General features: G+C 39.7%; 1 protein-coding gene and 1 pseudogene across 1 annotated transcript in view; one reads left to right on the top strand and one right to left on the bottom strand.

The window, feature by feature from the left end:
- CELF2 (CUGBP Elav-like family member 2) overlaps window positions 1–27,704 on the top strand; it is an 868,560-nt gene that overhangs the window by 263,394 nt on the left and 577,462 nt on the right. The window lies entirely within an intron of this gene.
- Window positions 6,674–27,704, bottom strand: part of LOC129491875 (ORM1-like protein 1) — a 35,129-nt pseudogene continuing 14,098 nt past the window's right edge.

The following is a 27,704-nucleotide window of genomic DNA, read 5'->3' on the forward strand; positions in this document are numbered from 1 at the left end:
TGTGGGGTTTGTTTCTTTTCTGCTAAACTTATTTCTATTCTTTCTGTTTTTCTTTCTTTCTGTCTTTCTTTCTTTCTTTTTTTTTTTTCTTTTTTTGGACCATTTCTTAGTTGGTTTGTATACTTGATTACAGAGAGGTATCACACACGTCAAATAGGCAAAATATTGGATATTTATAGATCAACATCTCCTAAAATACCCTGTATGTTGTTACGAATGAATAAGACAACTTAAGAGAAACACGTCGGGAATTTTTGTTTGTTTGTTTGTTTGTTCGTTGACTTTCTTGTTTGCTTGCTGGGTTGGTTGTTTTGATTCACAAAACAGTTCTTATATGGCAAGATGATTGAGTTAAGAGGAAAATAAAGAAAAAAAATGTCAGAGCTAATGTTTTTAGCCTTCCTAGTGGCTAAAGTGTGTTGATCATCAATTTTGCAGGACTCAGATACCAAGAGGTTTTACTAATAACACACAAAAATGAGAACACCAACACCAGTCTGTTTAAGAAGTTTCATACAAATATTGATTGTTTGGATCGTGATGATTGGTACCCTGACATACAAGTTCCTAATACTGTAGGGATTGAAAGAGTCAATATGCCTTCCAAATGGCGCAACTTAATCTCACAGAAAATTACTCAAGCAGGATGAGCTGGCCCTATCTGTGTCATTATAAATTATAAATAAGTAATTAAAGATTAATTCTAAATCTCAGCAGGCCCTATGACAGATGAGCCATCTGGTAGTTTCTGAGATGTTTCAGGAACCTTGGTACTTACATGTCCTAGTCAATGGCAAGAGGAAAAAAGTGTAAGTCTTGGCAATTTCTACTTTTATGTGTTTGTTGGTCTCGTCTAACTATCTGTCAAATGTTCGAAACGTTATCTGTTTAATGGTTCGCATACTGTCCCTATAATTCTCTTTAATCCTTATTTTTGAAAAGCTATGAAGATTTAGGGGATTCTAGTACTTTATATCAGCCTTTTATCATCCCAAGTGTAATGAACATCTTTGCATGAGGAATTACTAAGTCATACCAAAAGATATATCTAGTATCTCATAGGGAATTATCTCTAAACAACTCTTTCCTGGGCTAGCTTATGTTCTCCTTATCTTGGGTAATACCTTTTCTGCCAAGATTCAAAACTAGCAGAAAATTGTCTGGGAGTTATGACTTTCCTCTCCTGGTTGCTTCTCAATGCCCATACTATGGACAGCAGGCAAGATGGAATACATTTGTGAGGTCATTTGCAAAGCCTTCAGCAAGGGGGGAAGCTTTTCCTACTTTCTTCCTTGTTCCATCGTCTGCCTGAAACCCCTTTGCTCTGAATAAATCATCTTGTCTCTTCCTCTTCTGTTTCCAGCCCCACCTTCTGGGTTTCCTCACTTGATGGCGTGCTAGATTGGCATAAGAAAGCTTGGCAGGTTCCCTGCCATATTGTCTTCTTATTTTGACAACCTCTGAGTCAAGGTCAAAAGAAACACCCAGCTATAATCTAAGGGATTATTTTAAGAAGTAAAGACTCAGTGCAAATCCCAGAAAGTAGGTCAGATCTCTCCCCAGCTAATGGACTTCCAATGGCCTCCCGCAATACTGAGAAGAAAAGGCAAACTCTTTGCATACCTGGGTCTCTGCCTACGGCTGCAGCATCATCTGACATCACGCTCAACTGCTCCAGCCACACACAGGGGATATAAAGAAATAGAATGCTCTCACCCAGGTCTGCCACAGGTGGGACTAGGTTTGCATGGAGTTCCTGGGGGTCCATTTGACACTACAGGTCAAATTCCCTGCTTTATGTATATTTTGACCCAAAGGTTTCACTTTTGCCTTTTATCCTAAACAAATAATCAGTGGTTTGTGAAGAGACTGATGAACTAGCTTAGGGTATGTGGCAACATCTTTTATAGTAATTACCAGTTTAAAACCCTCTAGATGTTTAACATAAAAGAAATTGGTTAAATATGCTGCCATACATTCATATTTCTGTAGCCATTAAAATAGTGTCTTTAAATGTAGTGACTTCCTTCCAAAGAATATGGTATGAACAAAATGGCGAAAGAGTGAATTTACAGCGGAGAAGCCTGACAAACACTCCCTTGGCCAGGTGATCAACATCAGTATCAGCACTGATGAGTCATGCTGGGGCATGTACCCTTGGTATGACATGATGAGAATGCCACTTTATCTTTGTGCTCTCCCTCAGCAAGCCTCACGACCCCAGTCTTTTCTTTCCAGCTTTATTGACCAATAAAAGTTGTATATATTAAAGACATGCAACCCGAGGTTTTGAGCCATTATCCTAGTCTACCTTGAGAAAGACATCAAACAAATTCCAATAGAGGGCCACCCTACAAAATACCTGACTAGTTCTTCTTAAAGTCATCAAGGTCATCAAACATAGGCAAAGTCCAAGAAACTGTCAAAGTCTAGAGGAGTTTAGGGAGACTTGACGACTAAATGTGATATCTTGGATGGGATCCTGGAAGGGAAAAAGAACATTCGGTAAAAACTAAGGAAATCTGAACAAACTGTGGACTTTAGTTAATAATAATGTATCAACTTTTATTCACTAATTGTAACAAATATACCATACTAATGTAAGATTGTAACAGTAGGAGAGACTGGGCATGGGGTATATGGGAATTCTGTGTACTGTACTATCAACTTTTCTGTAAATCTACAACTCTTCTAAAAATTAAAGTCTATTTAAAAGCACAGAATCAAGGCTACAGGTGTATATGTATTTATACAAAATATGTTACCAACTTATTTTTAAGTGAAAAAAACAGATCACCAAATAGAATCTGACGATAATAAAAATGATATATGTTTATATGTATTCATATTATGTATTAGTAGACGCATATATATGCCTATAGAAAACTCAGGACAAATGAATATTAACAAAATAGTGAGATTATAAGGTTTTTATGCTTATTTTATAATGTTTGACAATGATTATCTACATAATAAAATTTGTTTAATTGGTTTTTGTTTGATGTTTCATTGAAATCTTCCAAATATTTAAATATACAAGTGCTAATCAATGATCAGTTGGAGACATGGAAATTGCAACAGACATTATTGCACCATATATACCATTTTTGGGCATTTTAATTTTGAAATAATTTTAGACTTAAAGAAAAGTTGCAAAAAATGGTAGAGTTCCCATATACCCATCATCCAGTTTCCCATAATGTTAGTATCTTACACAATCAGAGTGAAATGATCAAAGCTGGAAAATTAACGTTGATAAAATACTATCATTCAAACTACAGAACATATTCATATTTCACCAGTTTTTCCACTGTTGCCCTTTTCTCTTCCAGAAAGCAATCCAGGATCCCAAACAGCATTTAGCTCTTATGTCTCCTTAGTTTCACCCAATTTTTGTAACAGTTCCTTAGCCTTTCCTTGTCTTTTAAGAACTGGACAGTCTCAATCATAGCCACCCTAACAGTTGTGAGGTGGTATCTCATTGTGGTTTTCAGTTGAATTTCCCTGATGATTAGCAATGTTGAGCACCTTTTCTAGACTGTTGGTCATTTTTACTCTTCTTTGAAAGTATGTCTATTTAGGTCCTTTGCCCCCTTTTTAATCAAGTTATTTGTTTTTGTTACTTTTTATTTGTTGTTTGTTTATTCGCTATTTAGCTGTGTGAGTTCCTGACATATTTTGGATATTAAGCCCTTATCAGATACATGGTTTGCAAATATTTTCTCTCTACTCATAGACTGTCTTTTCATTGTGTTGATTGTTTCCTTTGCTATGCAGAAGTTTCTTTAGTTTAATGTAGTCCCATTTGTTTATTTTTGCTTTTGTTGCCTGTGCTTTTTTTTTTTTTTTTTTTTGGCCTATCCAAAAAATCATTGCCAAGGCCAATATCAAGGAGCTTTTCCCCTGTGTTTTCTTCTAGCAGTTCTACAATTTCAAGTCTCATCTTTAGGTCTTTAATTTATTTTCAAATGATTTTTGCATAAGGTAAAAAATAAAGGTCCAGTTTCATTATTTTGCACGTGCTATCCAGTTTTCCCAGCACCACTTACTGAACAGACTATCCTTCAGTCAAAAAGAAAAGAGATAACAAGTGTTGACCAGGGTGTAGATAAAAGGGAACCCTTATACACAGTTGGTAGGAGTGTAAATTGGTATAGCCATTATGGAAAATGGTATGGAGGTTCCTCAAAAAATTGAAAACAGAACTATCATGGTAATCCAGCAATACCACTTCCAGGTAGATCCCCTGCTCCATGCACCCACCCTCCCAAAAAAAAGAAGTCAGCACCTTGCAGAGATATATGTACTCCTGTGTTCATTGTTTACATTATTTACAATAGTCAGGATGTGGAGACAACCTAGAGGCCCATTGTTGAATAAATGTATAAAGAAATACATGTATGTATATATCATACACACTCAATGGAGTATTAATCAGCCTTTAAAAAGAGATACTGCCATTTGTGACAACATAGATGAAACTGGAAGACATTATGCTAAGTGAAATAAGCCACGGAAAGAAAAATACGGCTTGATCTCGCTTAGATATGCAGGATTTTTTTTTAAGTCGATTACATAGAAACAAGGAGTATAGCACTGATGACCAAGGGTGGAGAAGGCAGGTAATGAACGGATATTGGTCACCAGGTACAAATGTTTAGTAAGATAGAATTAATAATTCTAGGGATCTAATACACCACAGGAAGGCTATAGTTAATAATACTGTATTGCATACTAATAATTTGCTAAGAAACTAGATTTTTAGGTGCTCTTACCACCAAAAAAAAGTTAGCTACAAAAAGTAATGGATATGTTCATTTGTTTACCTGTAGGAATATTTCACTGTGTACATGTATATCAGAACATCATGTTGTATACCTTAAATACACACAATAAAATCAATTATGTAAAAAAGAGGCCGGGTGCGGTGGCTCACACCTGTCATCCCAGCACTTTGGAAGTCCGAGGCAGGCAGATCACGAGGTCAAGAGATCAAGACCATCCTGGCCAACATGGTGAAAACCCATCTCTACTAAAAATACAAAAATTAGCTGGGCGTGGTGGTGGACACCTGTAGTCCCAGCTACTCAGGAGGCTGAGGAAGGAGAATCACTTGAACCCGGGAGGCAGAGGTGCACCACTGCACTCCAGCCTGGTAACAGAGTGAGACTCTGTCTCAAAAAAAAAAAAAAAAAAAAGAACTTGACATGTTGACATTTTTGGAGAATACTCATCAGTTGTTTTGTAGTATGACCCTCATTTAGAGTTTGCCTGATGTGCTCTCCTGATTAGAAGACAGCTATGGGTTTTGGCAAGAATGGCATAGAAAGGATGCTGCCTTCTCAGTGCTTCAAATCAGTGTTCAACAGGCCAATATGCCTTATTATTAGTGAAGTTAATTTTGGTCACTTGGTTTAGGCCTTGTCCACTCAGTATCTCCACTTAGAAAGTTACTATTTTTCTCTTGAAATTACTTGTCATAGGGAAGATAGTTTGAGACTATGCAAGTATCCTGATTCCTCCTCACAATTTTGCCCTCTAATTTTATAATCCATTCGGTGGCTCTTGTCTCCATCAGTTGTTACTGTGTTGTCTAATGATGACTTTTCTATTTCGTTCTTTCTGTAGTTATTAATCGAAATTCTTAAGTAAGAGATGTTCCTTCTCCCATTTTAATGCATTTATAACAGTATGAACCCATGCTGTTCTATGTATTATCTAACACTAGCATTATTTATTTTATTGCTGAAATTATTCCAGCCTTCCCCTGAACAATTTCCTCATTTAAGGTAATTGATAGGTTCTTGGGAACTGCAACTTGAAGTGAAATGTCAAGTCCTCAGATAACTTAGTTTCATTCAATGTCATTTCATTATACTGTTAATGAGAAAAAATTTTTGGTTTTGTTAACAATGTTTCACATAAAGTCATAGTTTCCAAGAACCTATTAACAAGGTTAAATGAGGACTTACTGTATAGTCAAATTTATCCGCACACCCTTTTCTCCACCATCTCCTTACAATACTCTTTTGGGTGAGTGCTGCGGTTCATGCCTATTATCCCAGCATTTTGGGACGCTTAGGTGGACAGACTGCTTGAGCTCAGGGGTTCAAGAACAGCCTCAGCAACATGGCAAAACCCTGTCTTAACAAAAAATACAAAAGTTAGCCAGGCATGGTGGCGCACGCTGGTGGTCCCAGCTGCTCAGGAGGTTCAGGCAAGATGATCCAAGATAGGATCACAACACTCCAGCAACAGAGCAAGACTTTTGTTTCCAAAAAAACAAAAAAAGAACATTTTTACTTAGGTGAAATTAACTTGGAATAAGTCAAATTAGAAGAAAGATGATAAAAGTTTTCAACTTGAAATTGTTAGAGAGAAGGCGGGTGCTTACTGTGGCTTACAGCATGGCTTCGTCTCTGCCTGGCTAGCTAGCCTCACCTTTTGACAATCAGGGCAATTTTCTCCACCCTAGCTAGGACCTTGTACCTCACTAGAAATGTGCATTAAGGGAGGATTTATGATCTCTATTAACAAAAGAAGAGAGTGGCATCTTCATGAGAAGGAGAAATTCGTGTTATGTTCTTTGAACTGAGGTTGGATTCTCAACTTTATGGAGAAACATTTTGTAAGTTACATATAGGCATTTCTGTCTTTGCTTTCCTGATATCTCATTGCTACATTCATTTATTCGTTGACTTAACACTTTCTGAGCACCTACTGTGTGCCTAAGGCTGTTCCCAGTTGAGGCTAACTGATGAAGAAAATGATATTAGATCCCACAGAGTTTACTTCGTTGTACCAGTTATATCCCCACTGCAGATACTCCTCTGATCTCACAGTGTGTTCATTTTTATCCAAAAGAAAGTCCATCTGATTTTGGAAATTATACATGGATGCTCACTATGATTTAGTATGTGAAATACAGTCGGTGGTCTCTATTGAAATGAGAGGTGGTCTTTAGAAGCGAAGCAAGTTTCTTTGGACTGAAAGACTTCGTAGCAGTTCTGACAAGAAGCAGAAATGACAAGTTACAGATATACACAATAATACAGTTTTCTGAAAAGTGTTTCATGCTGTGCAGCTAGATCAAGGATTGCCCTTTGAGAAACTGAGAATAGCTCTAATCTCTAAACGGCTGCATTTAGAATTGGGCCATGATCACCCCTGATAAGAAGATACCATCGGCCCAAACTCATATTTGAGGATTCCCTCACTGATAGGCAACTTATGAGTGCAAGAACATTTTAATTGGAAAATACAGTGTTCCATTTTGTCTATTTCCCACTCATGTATTTAGTGCACAGGCAGCATCTTGGTCTTAGTGATATTTTGTTTTTGTTGTTTATTCTACACTCAATGTCATAATCCTCTTTGTGACATCTTCATAAGTGGTTGCTATGGAAATGATTAGAATATCACACAGCAAGGATGATTACCTTTAGAGGCTACCACACAGACCATATGAACTCTTAAAGACACTACTTTAGGCAATTGTTCCTAAACAAAATAGCAATCCAAAATCCAAAAATAGACTTCTAGAGACACATATTGATACAAATAAAATGATTCTTGTAGGCCACTATAGTCCAGCAGCCATGCTTATCTTTGATAACCCCTGGATATGGTATATAAATGTAAAATGTTCTTAGTAACTTCTTTTTCTTCTTTATGTTAATTGTGTTCTACCCGGATTTTTTAAAATATTGAATTGTTTTTGAGCTGATTTTTTCCTCCAAAGACTCAGATAAGACTGTTTTACAAAGATCTAAGACGGTGAAATTAATCCAAAGTTGCTCGAAGAAGCTCTAAAGTCTCAAGCCCATATATACGAGTGCAAATATTATCAGCCCACCTATATGTTGGGAAAAACATTAGAAGCCACACTCCCTTCTACACATAAATTTCTCCTCTCTGAGTTTAAAAAAATACCAGTGTTATTTCGCATCCTAAATCATTCAAATGCATATAATTTCAGTGCCTGGAGATATCAGGTGTAATTATTCACATTTGCAAGAAGCAAGAAGAAATCTTTAGGTCATAAATTAACAGTAATGGTACATGTAATTTAGTACTTATTTGTATTTAGTACATTTCCAAAGTGTTTAAAGAGTGCTTTTATAAGCAATTTCCTATGACATCTAATTATTCCTAAGTAAGGATAAGTTGGCTCCAGTGCTGGTTTCTATGTCATACCAGCCATTTCTAGCCACTCTGGGTAGTACACAAACCTCATCCCATCCAGTCCAGTGTGTCCTGCCCTATATGGCAAATCCCAAAATTCAAAGCAATTAGAATAGGTTGCTTTTTGTCTTAAATATGCATTTATATCTGTGACTATTATACTAGCAAAAATGATTCTGCTTTTTTTTTTCAGCAAGCATCCACTGAGTATGTACTATGAGATGAGCCCCTTCTAGTGTGACATTTAATTGGTCGATTGTTATTAATTTTGTTTTACACTCAGACTCTGACTACAGGATCAAAATTTGCAAGTCAGAGGCTCTCTAGGAGGAGGAGGGAGATTTTCCTACCCAAATCCCCTCTACACCAAAAATGGAAGCTAATTCCCAACTCTCCATTTTACCAATCTTGCCTGTTGGATGCGGTTTGTATATGGAGTTCTCAAAACAGCACACATAGCCGGCTTTCCAGCATATAACCAGAGCTTTAAGGCTCAGAAAGCCTGACTCGAAGGCAGGAATATGAGTTTATTCCTGCCGGAAACGTTTCTTCCATGAAAGATAGGCAGAACGTGGCTGCCGTCAAATCCGTCAAAACCATGCCACATACAAAAAAAAAAAAAAAAACTATGATAAAAACTGAAGAGACATTTGAAAAGAGGCCTGTTTCATGGACATGGCCTACTTGTGATTTTCTGTTTCTTCCATCATCACTCGGCAAGCAAGCAGAAAAGTTACAGAACTGGGGTCAGACCTCGTGCAAAATAACATTTATTGGTCACAGCTGCTGCTTCATCACCTTGATTTCTTACTAAATTATTTTCCTTTCATTACTCGTATCTCCTTTCATAGTTTTCAAGGCAATTTTCTAGTCCATGTGAATTTGTTCAATCTCTCCTCCTAGATTCATGTAAACATTTTCACATATTCATCCAAATTCTTCTCTTCTTCCGCACCCCCTGGTGAGCTCTCTTTGAAGTCGAGAGCTTGGCAGATCCTTCCCAACAGAGCAGCCTGTCTCCTCCTGGGGCTTCGAGTTGTGTGTTGTGTTTAACCTCCTCCTAACTGGCCTGCTTGCCAAGAGTTAGTATAATTTTAAACCAGTTCCATTTCCCTCCATTGAGTATAACCATCCCTACAAAGACTGCCTATCTTCGTTCTGCCTCCCTAGTGATGGATTTTTTCCTGCCAGTCTCTGCCTAATGGAGGGTGACCCCTCTAAAACGACCATGGAACCAGCTGACCATCAAGCCTCCCTATCTTTAACCTTAATGTAGGTATCTCTAGGTAAGTCATATCACCGTTGGGAATTTCTCAGTACCTCTGTACTTGAGCAGAGATGATAATCGGGTCTTCCCATCTGCTTTATGCAATGTGCGGGCAAAACACGTTTGATGCTACCTGCATCATGTTGATATTACTTCCTGCCTGCCATTTGGTTTCGATAGCATAGGGATGGAAATGAACACTAAATGTCCTTATTTTGCATTTTTGCCTGGTTATTAGTATCTCAAACTGCTTAGCTTCTGCCTTTGTCATTTCTCATTTTAATTAGATGGCCAGTCCAGGGCATGAATTCTCCAGCCCCTTGAATCTTAACCATTCATCTAACACAGATCAGCTGCCTCACCTCCTTGCTTTTCACAGCTTTCTTTCACTGCTTTCTGCTTTTAAATCTTGTATCAGGATTTGTTATTATGAAGATGGAATAGTCTGCATTCTTTGACGGCAACAAGTAAAATCTGCAAAAAAACCAGGATAACAGACAACATAGACAATATTGACACAGACATTAAAAGCCAGATATTTAATATTCAATTATGCATTCATTCACCAAAATTTGTTACAGTCACCCTGTTTGCTTACAGAGAATGTAAGAATTTGATTAGTGCTGTCAGCCTCTCGGAGAGATGCTATGTCAAATAAGCTTAGACGAAAAACAGACCCGGATTTCAGATTGATTAGACATTTTATATAGAGTTTGAATTCAAAAATTTTAGAAGCTTAAGGAAATCATTTTAACTTTAACTTCTGAAGGGGGCCAAGCCTGAAAATTGAGTTCTAATGCATGTTGTAAAAGAATTCTCATTATCCTTCTGACCTCCCTCTGCTTAAGACTGAACAGAAACCAACATTGTGAAACAGTTTCTTGATTTTGTGGAAACCTGTTACTAGTCTCATAGACCTAAAATTGGAGATTTCGGTGGTATTGCTTTTAGAGTTGCTATTCTTAATAAGTATTAATATAATAAAATCATTATGCTTTTAAATTATTAAACTAGTGATTTAAATATCTTGAATGTACCAAAAATAGACAACCGTTTAGGTTGGTTTTGCACCAACCTAATGCCACATCACTGCTAAATCATATGCCTTCACAGTTTTCCAAAGCATCACCTTTGCTGCCTGGTATCACCATGTGTTAGACAGAGAAGTATGGGCGATAGAAACTGTTACCTTAATTTCTAACTGAGAGCTGGATGGTATCTGAGAAAAGCACCTACCTAGGCTCTGGCTTCCTTGAAGTAAGTCCTTAGGAAATATTTGTTGAATTTATTAAGCAGCCATCAAGATTTTTTCAAGGATAGGATTCTCTTGTGGAGTTTTGAAAAATATTAAAATTGAGCCTCATGTTGTCTAGGTAAGAGGTCCATCCTTTAAAAGTCTGCAAGCTGATGGAGGTGGAAATGGAGGCTGTTCTAAAAAATTCATCCCTACCCACCCTGGGGTGATAGAATCTAAGGACTCTTTCAATAAATATTTCTCCAAGGTTTCTTTTATGCCAAGAAGCATTGTCCTAGACACTGTGTGTAAAACACACAAAAAATTAAACAGGTAGGACGGTCTTTGCTTCTTGGAGTTTTCAGTCTAGTGAAAGAGACAAATAATAAGCCAGTAAAGAAATGCACTTGCAAATTGTGGCAAGTGCAAGGAAGGAAAGGGGAAGGATACATTGCTAGATGGTGTCTGGAGGCTGATGGAAGGCGGCAGGCACTTGAACCTGGAGTGTAAGAAAGATTCCATTTCAGAAGAGCAGCTGAGGGAAAGCGGGGATCATCAGGGATACAGAGCTAAAAAGGACAGCCTTAGAGGATGCTCTGAGCATGGAAAATACTGGCATAATCACAGGATGTAAAAAAAGGGCCAATGGCAGGGGACAGCCAGGGAGCACCTCATAAGCCATGCTAAAGAGTCTGGGTATATAGATATAGATATATATTTTGAGACGAAGTCTTGCTCTGTTGTCCAGGCTGGAGTGCAGTGGCACAATCTCGGCTCACTGCAAGCTCTGCCTCCCGGGTTCACGCCATTCTCCTGCCTCAGCCTCCTGAGTAGCTGGGACTACAGGAGCCGCCACCATGCCTGGCTAATTTATTTTTACTTTTTTTAGTAGAGACGGGGTTTCACCGTGTTAGCCAGGATGGTCTCGATCTCTTGACCTCATGATCCACCCGCCTTGGCCTCCCAAAGTGCTGGGATTACAGGCGTGAGCCACTGTGCCCAGCCAGGTTTGTATTTTATTAGAAGGGCCAAATGCACAGAAAGAGAAATACTGCATGTTCTCACCCATAGGTAGGAGCTTAAAACATTGCTCTCATGGAGGCAGAGTGTAGAATGATACCAGAGGCTGGGAAGGCTGGCTGTGTAGGGTGCGGGGAATAAACAGAGGCTGGTTAATGGGTATGAACATACAGTGAAATAGAAGAAATAAGTTCCAATGTTCAATAGCAGAGTAGGGTAACTATAATTAACAACGTGTTATATATTTCAAAATAGCTAAAAAAAAAAAAAAGAGGACTTGAAATGTTCCCAACACATAGAAATGATAAATAGTTGAGGTGATGGATACCTTAATACCCTGACTGGATCATTGCACAGTCTATGCGTGGAACAAAATACCATGTGGACCCCCAAAATATGCACAAAAATTATTTGTCTCTAAATAAAATAAAATTTAAAAGTGCTAAGTGCACATTATGTTGCTTTCAAGAGAGGAGGGGCAGGATCCCATGTATATATTCAAGAATTCTCTCTGGGTCCTGGCACGGTGGCTCACGCCTGTAATCCCAGCACTTTGGGAGGCTGAGGCTGGTGGATCACGAGGTCAGAAGATCGAGACCATCCTGGCTAGCACAGTGAATCCCTGTCTCTACTGAAAATACAAAAAATTAGCCAGGCGTGGTCACGGGCACCTGTAGTCCCAGCTGCTCAGGAGGCTGAGACAGGAGAATGGCGTGAACCCGGGAGGCAGAACTGGCAGTCAGCCGAGATCGTGCCACTACTCTCCATCCTGGGCGACAGAGTGAGACTCTGTCTCAGAAAAAAAAGAATTCTCTCTGAAGGAGGTCAATGGCAGGACAAGGGAGTCCAGGGAAAAAGACTGACAATGAGCTGGTGGTGACTTGGATCAGGTGGTGGTTGTGGAGATGAATAGATGTGGGCAAATTGGAAGCAGAGTCTGTAAAGGAAGCAATAGGGTTTGCTGTGTTTGGTGAGCAAGATGAGAATGTCAAAGATGACTCAGCCTTCCAGTTTGCCAAACCAGTATGAATTGTTCAGTTTACTGAGATGGGGAGAAGGGAGAGAGCCAGACAGTATTTTTGCTTTACGGGAGATTTGTAGCAGGAATTAAGAGTTCACAGTATGAATGTGTTGAGTTTGAAATGCTTGCAAGACAACACAGTGAAATGTCAACTAGATAGTTGTATTATTCATCTAGAAATGCTTATTTAATGTCTACTATGTGTCACATATTGTTGTACTGTTAAAGAATACTCATGATTCTAGAGCTATGGGATATTTGGGCTGGATATAAAATCAACTTAGAGCTTCTGTGAGCATGGGCTTCATTACAGAAGGCATATCACCTTCTACTCCATCTATAATAAATAGGCCACAGCATGGGGAACAAGCTGAGAGGTACTAAATGGCCTAGAGATGTAAATTACAGCTTTATGGGCTATCCATCAAAATTGTGGATTAAATGGCACCTGAGTGACAGAAATCAGCCAACAGTGTTTACTAAGCATCAACGTTCAAACAATATTATTATTTATTTAGAATAGCAAAATACTGATACAATCTGAATGTCTCATAAAGGAGGAAGGGTGAATAGTATAGAGTCACAGAACGGGATGTTAAACACCACTGCAAATTATATTTTTAAAATATTTAATGGCATAAGATACTATTTTAAATGTATACATGAAAAGAAGGCTACTCGGATGCATTTATAATATGATCCCAGCTTTATTTAAAGATTGCAAGTAATGTCTACAAAGACAAAAAGACTGGAAGCAAATTAGTAAAAATGTTCATGGTCGTTAATCAATAAATGACATGATTTAAGGTAATTTTCACATTTTCTCTTTGCTTTTAAGCATTTTCAGAACGTTTTATAATGAATCAATCCGACTGTTCTAAATTGAGGCTAGTGGTAATTAGTAAAGAGAAAAGGGCACCTTGGTAAGAACCTTGGGGAAATAAGAGGAACAAATAGATAGGCCCCTACCCTCAATTCAAATGTATAGAATGATCTATCAAAAGCAATGCCATAGGCTGGGTGAGGCAGCTCACGCCTGTAATCTCAGCACTTTGGGAGGCCAAGGCAGGTGGATCATGAGGTCAAGAGATTGAGACCATCCTGGCCAACATGGTGAAATCTTGTCTCTACTGAAAATACAAAAATTAGCCGAGCGTGATGGCACGCACCTGTAATCCCAGCTACTCAGGAAGCTGAGGCAGGAGAATTGCTTGAACCCGGGAGGTAGAAGTTGGAGTGAGCCAAGATCGCGCCACTGCACTCCAGCCTGGCGACAGAGTGAGACTCCATCTCCAAAAAAAAAAAAAAAAAAGAAAGAAAGAAAAAAGAAAAGCAATGCCACTAACTCTCTATCACTGAAAGGATCAGTCCTACTATTTTTTATAGCTAGTGTGGTATTTGGTTATAGCTCTTGGGAAAAATGCAAAAAAATCAGAGAAAGATTCTGAACCAGAGAAGGCAAATGAAAGAAGTGAAATTGTTGTGGTTAACTAACATTTATTGTGCACTGATATGGGTCAGGCATTCTTTTAAGTGTTTTAACATTTAAGAAAGACAACTGGCCGGGCGCGGTGGCTCAAGCCTGTAATCCCAGCACTTGGGGAGGCCAAGGCAGGCGGATCACAGGTCAGGAGATCGAGACCATCCTGGCTAAGACGGTGAAACCCCGTCTCTACTAAAAATACAAAAAAATTAGCCGGGCGTGGTGGCAGGTGCCTGTAGTCCCAGCTGCTCAGGAGGCTGAGGCAGGATAATGGCATGAACCTGGAAGGCAGAGCTTGCAGTGAGCCTAGACCGCGCCACTGCACTCCAGCCTGGGTGACAGAGCGAGACTCCATCTCAAAAAAAAAAAAAAAAGAAAGACAACTAAAGAATGTGAAATTCACATTGGATTAATTTGGATTAAATACTGTCCATTTCCGTATCAAATGCTCTGATGTAAACCAAGGAATTGAAAAAATTTAACAAATAAATTTATTCATGCAAATACATATGTGTGTATATGTGTGTTCCATCTTAAAGTTAATTAAGCAAGAGAAAGTTAAAGTTTAATTAAAACTTTTGTCATGAATTCTAGCCCTAGTGATAAGGTGGAAGAATAGAACGATTGTCACCTGTCTGCTGATTTCTCATTAATTAAATCCCAGCTGGCAAAGGCGTCCTTGAAACTCAAGTGGTGAGACCCTGCTGAAATTTAGTTGCCATGGGTGCAGATTGAGGTCCCTGGAGTCACTAAATCTGTTCTTTTCTTATTCCAACTTAGACACTAGCATCTATGAAATCCAAATCCCTTTGTTAAAGATGATATAAAGACCTACAGAAATAACAAACATTCCTTCTCAAAATAATTGTTTGAGGATTTCGAACGTGTTTCAGCGATGTCTAGAAATCCCTGAATATTCTTTGTGCTCTTTTTAGAATCCAGCAGGCTTAAGAAGATCGCACTGTGCTAACAATAGCTCCTTTTCTGAGAAATATTGGAGTGTTCAGCCTGTGGGAGCGAAACCTTTCTGGGATCTTGGTTTGGGAGTGCATTTATAAATCAGATTTTCTAGTGCCTCTTTGTCCTTTTGTGAAAAATAAGTGTCTCTGCCCTACAAGCATTTATGCCAAATGGAGAGAGAACTCACTGCGTTGCATGAGGAAGTTTGCTTACCAAACAGCTGACTTCGGTCTGGAGGTAGAGACATAAATGTCCTGGAAAGTAAAAGAACGTAGTTCCAATTCAGCTATAATTCTAAGTCTGACAAAGAAGCAAGTTTGTATCTGAAGGGCATAGAATGATAACTCCTTAAGAGGCAAAATAGACCACCATAGATAGTTGTTATACATGCCAGCCATGTTGTAATTCCACCCAGATGGTGTTTTTTCTCTCACAGTCCCTGTAAGTAGAATTTCATGCTGATGAGGCAGGGCATTGCATTCAGTCTCAATATTGACCAGTCATGTTACCTTCCTTCTATGGCTGTAAATTCCATGACTAAGCTTTGTTCATTGCTAACCCCTGGTCATGAAAGATTAAGTTGATAGTAGAGATGGATCAGCACAAATCTCTTACTGTTTTGGGAGAAAAAATAAGATTAATATTAGGATTTAATGAGTAGTTAAATTAGGTGTGTTTGTGAAATACATCATATTTCCAGTTTGTGAATGGAAATTTTTTTAATTGAGAAATTAAACAAGTGTGGTTTCTGGTACTAATGGATTCTCACGTTGCAGAGCTCTCCTGACCTGGCTCTTTGATTAAAGTTTAAAATACATCCACAGATATAATAGACCCATGAAATCAAATACTCTTGCTGAGAAAAGATGTGTTAGTAACAACAAATTATGACCTGCTTCAGTCACTGAATTGACCAAGGGGAGGTTTTACCTAATCCACTGGTATTCTCACTGAAAACATGCAAGAGGTCACAGACGAAGGTTGCTTCTCAGAATTCACAGCAGGGCATGGACCATATCCAGATGTTGGTTCCATTTGGCTTGTACTCCTCCCGGGAGAGAGTCAGGCCTGGGATCTAGTCCGTGGACGCTACCTGGAGGGTTTCTGTCATTGTCACTAGTAACCATGGCTGAAGTACCCATCACATTGCAGAACCCTCCTTATGTCTAAGACGCCACTAGGAGCAAATGGATAGCTGTGGCTTTTAAATAAAGCTGGCTCTAGAAATATGACAGAGCACTGTGACTTGGCAGGACATGACGTTTTGTTATACTTCAAGATATTCCAGGCTGGGCATGGTGGCTCACGCCTGTAATCCCAGCACTTTGGGAGGCTGAGGTGGGCAGATCATGAGGTCAGGAGATTGAGACCATCCTGACCAACATGGTGAAACCCTGTCTCTACTAAAATACAAAAAAATTAGCTGGGCGTGGTGGTGCATGCCTGTAATCCCAGCTACTTGGGAGGCTGAGGCAGGGGAATCGCTTGAACCCGGGAGGCGGAGGTTGCAGTGAGCCGAGATTGCACCACTGCACTCCAGCCTGATGACAGAGCAAGACTCCATCTCAAAAACAAAACAAAACAAAACAAAACAAAACAAAAAGATATTCCAGAGATCTAAAAGAATTCAGGCAAAATAATTTACTGGTATTACTCATGGGAGCAAAATACTAGCAGTAAAAAAAAAAAAAAAATATTCTACCATGATAGGCATTAAAATTGGGATTCTGAGTCTCAGAATTATTCTGTTGCTAATCCCTGGTTCAGGAGAATCCTAGTTCAAATATTCACAAACCAATATTGGACATGTTTACATATATTACCATTCTTCCCAAACATCACATAACGTACTTAAAGACAGTGTTTTCCAACTGATGTGACCCCTTGGTGAATTGTAAAATCAGCGTTGTGGGTTGCAACTTCCCTTTTTAATTTTTAAATGAAAGGCATAAAATAAATAATTCTCTGAGTGCATTGAATATTAAAAAGGTAAGCATTGCTTGGTGAAATGTTTATTTTAGTTTGTGTGTATTTGGTGGGTGTGCATCTTAAGTCACACCATGAAACAGAATTTAAGGCCATTATCATAGGAAGTTTATGTCTTTTTAATTATCAAGGGTCACACTTTAAAAAATGCTTCTCTAAAAATGAATTCCAATTTCCAAAGCTGTGTGTGTGTGTGTGTGTGTGTGTATGTGTGTGTGTTAAGATCAAGAGTGCGTATGGGATTTTACTTCTCTATTTGTGCGTGTGTGTAACTCTGCAACAGAGTGATTCACAAAAAAATACATACTTTAGCTCAAAGTTACAATGTATTCCACCATCACTTCCAATCCACTTAAAAGGAGAACATCCTCTTTTCTCACTCACTGATATCATTATGGATACGAATGGTGTCATGAAAAGTGAGCCCACTCCCAGACCAGAAATGTATCCAAGGACCGGGAAACACACTACCATGTTAATCAATTATATAGCTTTCTTCTTGGACAACTTTAGTGGCATTTCTCTTTCTTATATTAAAAAATCACAAGTCTTTTGAGAGAATTTATAAGATGAACAGTTGACTTTTGAAACAGTAAAATTCTTCCCAATTTTCCTACCTTAGGGACTTGGTCACATGCACCTGACTTCGCCAACTAAAACAAAAGTTTATGCATTGAACTATACAAAACACATGGCCCCTTCTTGAAGTTATACAGATACTTCCAGAGCAAAACCCATGACATCTAGAAAACAGGCCACATTGCTTAATGTGGATGCTTAATTTGTATTTTCAATGTGTATGTATAGGTGAGGGTTTATTATGAACAGGATGTTCAACAGATCAAATGCATTGATGCAATTAGGTTCCTGCTTGTTGAGACAAGTTTTATAGCTCTTATTAAAAGTAAATATAAATAAAGGTTGTTTGGAGATTTGTACATGCTGAGGTGGGTTTTTTTTTTTTTGTATTTGACTAGAAAAGGGTTTGAAATTAACTACTTAAGCAATGAAGCAGAGCACACTTTTTTCTTTCTTTTTTTTTTTTGAGACAGAGTCTTGCTCTGTCACCCAGGCTGGAGTGCAGTGGCACAATCACAGCTCACTGCAGCCTCCGATTCTTAGGCTTAAGTGATCCTCCCACCTCTGCCTCCCAAGTAGCTGGTACTATAAGCACGTGCCTCGATGCCTGGCCAATATTTTTTTATTTTATTTTTTGTAGAAGTGGATTTTTGCCAGGTTTCCCAGGCTGGTCTCAAACTTCTGGACTTCAGCAGTCCTCTCGCTTCAGCTTCCCAAAGTGCTGGGATTCCAGGCATAAGCCACCACGCTGACCAAACAGAAGCACTCTTAATCATGTTCTTTAAGAAACTAGAAGAGACACTAGACAGCTTCAAATGATGACTACAAGGAAGCATGATCAGGAAGAAGTGGTTTCTAAGTGAACTCTGCTGTCTTACGATTTCGTGATTTAAGGGTGTTTAGCCCCAGGTCTATTTTTATTGTTCACAGTTTAAGTCTAGATTATTTAGATATCTTTAATTAGGTTTCAACCATTTTGCCAAACTTAAAACACCAGTAATGTGGTACCAAAAATACCGATAACTTGACTGCTAGCTCTTTAGCTCAGCTCTTTTTTATAGATTTGAATTCTACGTGATCTCTGAAGCCCAGAACAAGTCTCCATGCTCCAAGGCCTCTCCTAATTACCCAAGCCTTAAGCAATAACTCCTTCTTATGATAACACCTGCATGAATTCCTCAGCAGCCAGCCATCGGCATCAGTCAATGGACAATGAGAATATGCTTTGTGGATTATTATTGCTTTTTAAAAGTTAGATGTTCTGTTTCCCTCAATAAGTAGATCATTTGCTTCCTGTGGGCAGAAACAATCTTCACTGGCTTCCAAGATGATACAAATTGATAACTTTAAATATACACCAAGGTTATGTTTACAAAAGACAAATGCCAGGATGAAACTTGAAAGGGAGAAAAAAATAAGAAGTGGTAAAATGCAGGCTTGAAATCTCAAAATGTCATAAAAAATCTCTATCTTAGTAGATACAAAGAATTCCTAGGTAATTAACAGATAATTGACATAACCTCTTATCGTTTTACACCAGATACTTGAGATGACAGAGTGAGAACATGAGTTTCTTCCTCTCTCATATTCATATTTATCTTCTATTGGCTCTTCTTCACAATGCATTAAAATTCTAATCATATTGTTCTGGACAGCTTAGGTGGCAAGTAACTGAAAACCCAGCTCAAACTGGCTTCAACAATAAGGGCATTTACTTGCCAAACACGGGGGAAATTCAGGGCTGGGACAGGCTTCAGGGCTGCCTTCATCTACTGGCTCTGCTACATTTTCGCGCAGTCTCTGTGGCTCTGCCCTCATGCGTCTGCCGCTTCCTCCTCAGATTGGTTTTGACACAGCACCAGTCGCTCTACGACAGGTGCACAGGACAAATGGTCCAAAGGGAAAAGAGAAAGAGACATCTTTGTAACCCTTCTCAGAAGAGTGAGGAGCATCTTTCCTAAAATGACCCTGTATGTGATGGCCACGCCCCCTCGTACGACGTTATATCACGTGATCCTTCCTATGCTGGATCTTAGCACAGTCACTTTTCAACCACAGGTGGGATCAGATTCACAAGAAACCTGAGCTGAGTGGAAAATCACCCAGTACATTAACACAACTGGCGTTTTCTTGGGAAGAAGAAATGAGAGAATGGATGCCACACACACAACCAAAAACAACCCAAATTCCAACTTGCCAAAAATTCTTTTTTACCCGAGTAGAGCCAAAGCAAACCATCCTAATGACCATCCCTCTATTGTTCAGTATTAACTCATGTTGGTTTTGTTAAATATAAAATGCTGCCTGGTCGAGGAATCTATGTTTTTCACAATAATTTCATAGACATAGTATTAGGGGGAAAATGTAAATAATTATTTATTTTGAAAGAATCCATTTCATGTAACACCAAGATTCACTTTCTTCTGTGTTCTGCATACCTGAAATAGTACAGGAAACATGGTGGCCCGCCAAAAGTACTGATACTGTTTCTTTCCATTTCTATATATTTTCCTTTGGCAAATGGCTATTACACTTTTCAGGACATTTAATATTCTCATACAGCAGACCTTTCAAAAGTTCTGTCTGTATTTAAATGTGTTTAAGAAAATTTATCTTGCTGATTATTAAAAGTAATGGTAAAAACCACAATTACTTTGGCATCAACCTAATAAATATTTGGATAGTCATTCTGTTTGGGATAGAGTTGGGATTTTTGCCTGAAAATAAAACACTCTCATGGTTTTCAACTGGCATTTTTATTTTCACTTTTTCTAAAATAAAACTGCATTAAATGTTAATTTATAAAATCTATGCCATATCATATATTTTATTTCATATTTGTTGAGTAATTTTTCACTGAACATCAGGGACCCCTTAGATTCCCATTGACTAGGTCTCTGATATGTTGACTTTTAATGATGCAGTTACATTTAAATTAACTCTCGATAATAATGATATTTTTATTGATTCCTTTATTTTTCTTTTCTTGAACTACCACTCTATTCACTCTATTCCCTCTCTTCCATTCATTTATGATCAGTAATTTTCTAGGAACGATTGTCTTAGAACCGTGGGAATATAAAGACTAAAAATCAGATTGACTTAAAGAAGCAGTAATTTTTGCTATTTGCTGGACAAAATGGCAATATCCATTAAAAGATAACTATGGGGGCTGGGTGCAGTGGCTCACACCTGTAATCTCAGCACTTTAGGAGGCCAAGGCAGGCGGATCATGAGGTCAGGAGTTCAAGACCAGCCTGGCCAATATGGTGAAACCCTGTCTCCACTAAAAATACAAAAATTAGCCAGGGGTGGTGGCACGTGCCTGTAGTCCCAGCTACTCGGGAGGCTGAGGCAGGAGAATCGCTTGAAACCTGGAGGTCGAGGTTGCAGTGAGCCAAGATCACACCACTGCATTCCAGCCTGGGCAACAGAGGGGGACTCTGTCTCAAAAACAAAACAAACAAACAAACAAAAAACTATGGGCCAGATGCAATGGCTCACACCTGTGGTCTCAGTACTTTAGGAGGTCAAGGTAGGAACATCACTTGTGGCCAGGATTCCAAGACCAGCCTGGGCAACAAAGCAAGAACCCTTCTCTACAAAAAATAAAATAATTAGATGGGCATGGTGGTGTGCACCTGTAGTCCCAGCTACTCGGGAGGCTGAGATAGGAGGATCACTTGAGCCCAGGAGTTAGAGGCTGCAGTGGGAATTATCATACCATTGCACTGTCTCTGTCTCTTAAAACAGTACAATAAAATAAAAAATAAAATAAAATGAAATAGACTAACTCTGTGAATTCTTGGAATTCAACAATGACAATGACACACATGCACACACACGTGTATGTATGTGTGTATAAATCTGAAAGGCAAATTACTAAAAGAGAAACTATTAAGAAACATATGAAAAGATACTCACCAGGCTAAATATAAAAAGAGATACAAATGAAATCAATTACAGACTTTTTCCCAAAAATATAAGAAGAAGCTACTTGTCTTTAAATAAATAGTTTGAAGAATTTGGATCTACACCTGTGACTTAATAAAAAACTTCTCTTTCTTTAGCAATGTGGAGAGAGAGGGGAAAAAAGAAGATACAGTTTCTGCCCTTGTTATCCTGCTGCTGAATTTCTTAAAAGATGATTAAATTTTATATAGTTTAAAATTTGTAAAGAATCTTTCAATAATGAAGAAGCAAAGAAGTTTGTAAACTAGGCCCCTACAGAACCACATTGTTTGAGCCCGGGGACCTTCTCTCTGTGGTTGGGTTCAGGGACCTAGATTCTGTCTACAGGTATCACAAAGTGTTGTTTGCAGCTTAATGATATTGACAGAGCGATCAGCAATCTGCAGATTTTCATTTCGAACTGTGGCATCCTGAAATAAGTTGAAGCAGAAATAATATCTCTGTGTTGAGAGATTTCAAATTCTTTGTATTGATAGGTGAACTACAGCACTAGATATAACTAAGTGAAGCATGCCTGCAGAGAGCAGAAATAACACCTGGACTGCTGACTGCCATTGTGGAAGGGCAAAACAAGAGGACAGAAAGGCGTCCAGCTATTCTCTGTGCTGCTTGGTATAATAGATTAAACTTCAATGCACCCTGGGCTCTTTTCATCGGCTTTGCCTGTCAACTTTACACCCTTCAGCGTTCTGTAAGGAATTATCAGCACTACAACTCTTTGGCAGTCTTAGTGGGAAACCCTGGGAGGTCAGGAATATGGGCCTGTGAAATGACATCTTCCTGCCTCATCCAAAGATAGCATTCATCATCATTTAGGCAGATGTACGATGCTGCTAGGCAAAATGCCAGCCATGGGTGACATTGGTGTCCCATTACAGAGCCCATGCTGTCCCAGTGTCTGCACGGAGTGGGAATCTCAAGGCTGGATACTGAGAGCCTTCCTGGAACTTCAGGGAAAATGAATGTACTAAATCAGTTGGTTAATTATCTGTATCATTGACCTTGGTGCCTTAATGGAAAAATATGGTTCAGATATTACATGGCTATAAACAAAGAATTATAGGTAGCATCCAGTGCATAATTGACAGATTTCAGTGCATTTAATAGCGTGCAATGAGATAAGCCACCCAGGCCAAAACAAATGCCTTTCTTTTTTCTTAATTCCATACATTTCTTGTTTGCCTGACATATGCCTCACTGTGTTTCTTTAAGATCAATACAATGTGTCTTCTAACTTCATTTGTCTTTTGATTAAAACTGCCTGTTGAACAAAGCTGCTAGGAGAGCTTCCCTATCTGCTAATTGTCAGAGTCCTCTCAATTTTTTTTTTTTTTTTTTTTTTTTTTGAGACAGAGTCTCGCTCTGTCTCCCAGGCTGGAGTGCAGTGGCGCAATCTCGGCTCACTGCAAGCTCCGCCTCCCGGGTTCACGCTATTCTCCTGCCTCAGCCTCTCCGAGTAGCTGGGACTACAGGCGCCCGCCACCACGCCCGGCTAATTTTTTTTTTTTTTTGTATTTTTAGTAGAGACAGAGTTTCACCGTGGTCTCGATCTCCTGACCTCGTGATCCGCCCGCCTCGGCCTCCCAAAGTGCTGGGATTACAAGTGTGAGCCACCGCGCCCGGCCCTCTCAATTTTTTTAACCTTGCCAAAAGCTGACGTTCAGTTTCATTGGCATAGATCCTTGCTTCACAGAGATATGAGCTATCAATGATTGCTTTGTAACATGGTTTGCCATCCATTCCGTGGGCCTGAGCATAGCATGCAAATTCATCATTGAACAAATCCCAAAGGCATAAGACTGTATGAAAGGAAGGTAAAATAGGAACACATAGATGGAGATGCCAGGCCTAACTCATCCACCCTACGTAAAGCAGGCATCTGAGTATTGGCTGGATTCACTAGAAGCTCAGTGCCCATTTTTCTTTTTTTTATTTTTTTTTTTTGAGACAAAGTCTCGCTCTTGTCCCCCAGGCTGGAGCACAATGGCGTGAACTTTGCTCACTGCAACCTCTGCCTCCTGGGTTCAAGCATTCTCCTACCTCAGCCTCCCGAGTAGCTGGGATTACAGGCGCCGGGCATGGTGGCAGGTGTATTTTTGTATTTTTAGTAGAGACAGGGTTTCACCATGTTGGCCAGGCTGGTCTCGAACTCCTGACCTCAGGTGTTCGCCCGCCTCGGCCTCCCAAAGTGCTGGGATTACAGGTGTGAGCAACCGCGCCCGACCTAGTGCCCATTTCTCTAATCAGCCAACCATGGCTCACTTTGGGTCCAATGCTTGAGGCTTCATGGCCCTAACAACACATAGGAGAATCACCATTGTCATAGAAGATTCTTCCAGCAGTTTTGTAAGTCTGAATTCTCATCTTCCTCTCCCTGCCAGAACATAAGGGAACCAGACTCCAAGTATTTCCTGAATATGTAGGCTTGTTGCAAAATCATACAGAGAAGACAAATTATATTCTTGAAAAAGGGGTGATATTCCTATATAGAAATAGTAGTTAAAATAGCCAGGTTCTTAAAATCTTTTTTTTTTGAGACGGAGTTTTGCTCTTGTTGCCCAGGCTGGAGTGCAGTGAGGCGATCTTGGCTCACTTCAACCTCCAACTCCCGGGTTCAAGCGATTCTCCTGCCTTAGCCTGCTGTGTAGCTGGGATTACAGGCATGTGCCACCACTTCTGGCTAATTTTCTGTTTTTAGTAGAGACAGAGTTTCATCATGTTGGCCAGGCTGGTCTCAAACTCCTGACCTCAGGTGATCTGTCCGCCTCAGGCTCCCAAAGTGCTGGGATTATAGACGTGAGCCACTGTGCTCAGCTAAAATCATTTTTACCACTGTTGTCTTGACTCTTACCTTTCCTGTCCTGGTACATCTAGACCTCTCTGTCCTACCCCAGTCCCCCTCTTTATCCTGAGAATGCCTGACTCTAGGAGGGTTCTGCTGTTGCTCTTGAATGCTCCATGTGACCCAGACTGGCACCTGGAAGGAAAAGAGACTCTGCTACTGTGACTTCGTTGTAGCAAGAGCCAGCCATCTCAGCAGTTCCTTGATTGCATTCATTCATTTATTCCCTGAATTATTATTCGTGTATTTACTTAACTCAGAAGATGTAAGCAAGTCACGTCGATACAGTTTACCATCTTGTGTGGGAGATGGGCATTAAATAGAATTACAGAAGCAGTGAATGGGTGATGTGTATGGTGAAAGCTGCGATGGAGGGGAGGAAGGAGATCAGCCTGCAATGAGGACACATGCACCTAAGCAGGGGACTTGGGAAGATTTCCTAGTGAAATGACATGTCCGCTGAAGCCTAGAGGCTGAATAGAACACGTCCAAGCAAACGAGGAAAAAGGCCAACAGTGTTTCTCACAGAAAGAACAGGATTTGTAAAAGTGTTGTGGAAAGAAAGAGCTCTATGAGTGGGAGGAACTGAGAAAAAACTCCTGGCAGGGCACAGGGAAGGAGAGAGATGGAAAAGGATAATGATGCCAGCAAAGGTCACATCATGCAAGGCTTTGTAGGGCTCATTAAGGAGTTTGGACTTTATCTTAAGAGCAACGGGAAGTCACAGAAGAATTTTAAGCTGGGTGGTGACATGGTCTAAGTGTATTTTAAAAGATCACTCAGTGCTTTATGGGGCATAGATATGGTATTGTCCCATAGACTTCTATGTTCCATAGAAGATCTTTTTGGTCATTGTGGTCAACAATTCCAGAAAAAAAAAAATCCTGATGACTTGAATTAAGTAACAACAGAAATTAAAAGAAGTCAAGAGCTTCAGCAAATGCCTCAAAATGGATGTTGGCTGGAATTGATGATTTGAGGGGAAGTAGGAGGAGGAGTAGAAAAGACGTCTCTCAGGTTCTCACATAAGAAGTTGAATGAGTTGTGTCATTTTACAGTTTTCAGGAATACCTGAAGAAGAAATACATTTGAAGAAAAAGATTATACAATGAGTTTTTGACGGGTTAAATTTGAGGGACCTGTGAGAAATCAAAGTAGACATGGTTGAATAGGTTAGTAGAGGTATAAGTCCATGAAAAATGTATGTTGATTAATTTTATGTGTCAACTTCACTGGGCCACAGGGTACCCAGATATTTGGTCAAATATTATTCCAGGTGTTCCTGTGAGGATGTTTTGGGATGAGATTAATGTTTGAATCAGTAGACTGAATAAAGCAGTTGCTCTCTCAAACGTGGGTGGGACTCATCCAATCTGTTGAAGGCCTGAATACAACACAAAGGCCAACCTCCCCCAGTGCAAGAGAGAACCTCCTGCCTGACCGATTGGGCTGGGACATTGGTCTTTTCCTAGCTTCAGATGCAAACGGAAACATTAGCTCTGGGTCTTGAACCTGCTGGCTTCCAGACTGGAACTCACACCATCAGCTCTGCTGGTTTTCAGGCCTTCAGAGTTGGACTGGAGCTAAACCATGGGCTCCTGGATCTCCAGCTTGTCACCTACAGATCTTGGGACTTCTCAGCCTCTCTAATTACATGAGACAATTCCTTATAATAAGCCGTGTGTGTGTGTGTGTGTGTGTGTGTGGTGTATGTGTGTGTGTGTGTGTGTGTGTGTTTAGACAGACAGATAGGTAGAAGATCTCCTATTGGTTCTGTTTCTCCGGAGAGCCCTGACTTAGACTAAAAGCATTTAACTGATAACATGAATTTGAAAACCCTGAGCATATACATGGCAAATGAATTCATTAGAACTGATGAGATGTTCTAAAATTGGGAGACAGACAGAGAAGAGATCCTGAAACTGAGCTCTTATGCATTCCAACATCAGAGATTTAGGAGAGAAGGATGACCCAACCAACAAGACAGACAAGAAGTGACCAGAGAGGTAGGAGGCAACCCAGGAGACTTTGGTAGGAGGAGAGTGCTGCAGGAAGAATGGATGTCCACTCTGGGAAATGTAAGGAGAGGACAGGACAGTATTCAGGGGCCTGAGTAATAGGAAAGTCAGTGCTGTAACAGCATTTAATTATGGATTGTGCTAGCAGAAGCTAAATGGAAGTCATTTGAGGCATGACTTGGAGGTGAAGAAGTAGAGATTTGGGTAGGAAAATCAACTGAGAATTTCGTGTAAGAGGGAAAAAGAAGTAGATTAATAGAGACACCCAGGGTCCTGGAAGGGGAGTCACCTATTCCAGACGTCTACACGTAGATCGAATTCGAACTAACGCTCGGGAACTGAGACAACATTCCAGAATCCACTAGGCAAGCATAACCCCCATCATTTGGGGGTAGTTCTCAGGTCTCAGGCTTCTGGGATTCACACCCAATATCTATGCCAGTGGGCTTTAATATGAGTACAAGCACTTAACCCTCTATGGCGAGTAGTTCCAGAAGGATACAGCAAAGAAAGATTTGAAAAAAATGAGGCCAGCTGTGATGGCTCATGCCTGTAATCCCCTCACGTTGAGAAGCCAAGGCAGGGGGATCACTTGACACCAGGAGGTCGAGACCAGCCTGGGCAACATAGCAAGACCCTGTCTCTACAAAGCATTTAAAAATTGCCCACTGCATTCCAGCCTGGGTGATAGAGCAAGACTCTGTCTCTAAAATAAAATAAATTATAAAATATTTCAGAAAAGCCAACCACATTTTTAGAGCTACAGCCTCTAGTTAGTACTAGAAGTTCATGTTAGCTGTCCTAGGTTGTAATCCAAGATTTCTACATGCAATCTCTGCTTAGCCTTTCTGAGCTTCAATTTGCTCATTTTACAAAACATACGTGGTGATGCTTGACTTTGGGAACTTGGACAGTAGCTGTGGGAATAAATGAGATAATGTGTGTGAAAAGATATCACTAAGTGCAAAGTGCTGGCCCAATTTGTATTTACGGAGCACCTGTTTTTCCTTTACGCAAAAGAGGTCATTTGAGCAGTTCCAACATTCGGTGGAAGCTTTTTCAACCCCCACTCACTGCACATGAGAGCAACCATATCCCTCGTCATGAGCCTTGTGATGTGGTTTGTGACATACATTTG

This window comes from Symphalangus syndactylus, chromosome 10 (assembly GCF_028878055.3).
Source record: "Symphalangus syndactylus isolate Jambi chromosome 10, NHGRI_mSymSyn1-v2.1_pri, whole genome shotgun sequence".
Taxonomy (NCBI): domain Eukaryota; kingdom Metazoa; phylum Chordata; class Mammalia; order Primates; family Hylobatidae; genus Symphalangus; species Symphalangus syndactylus.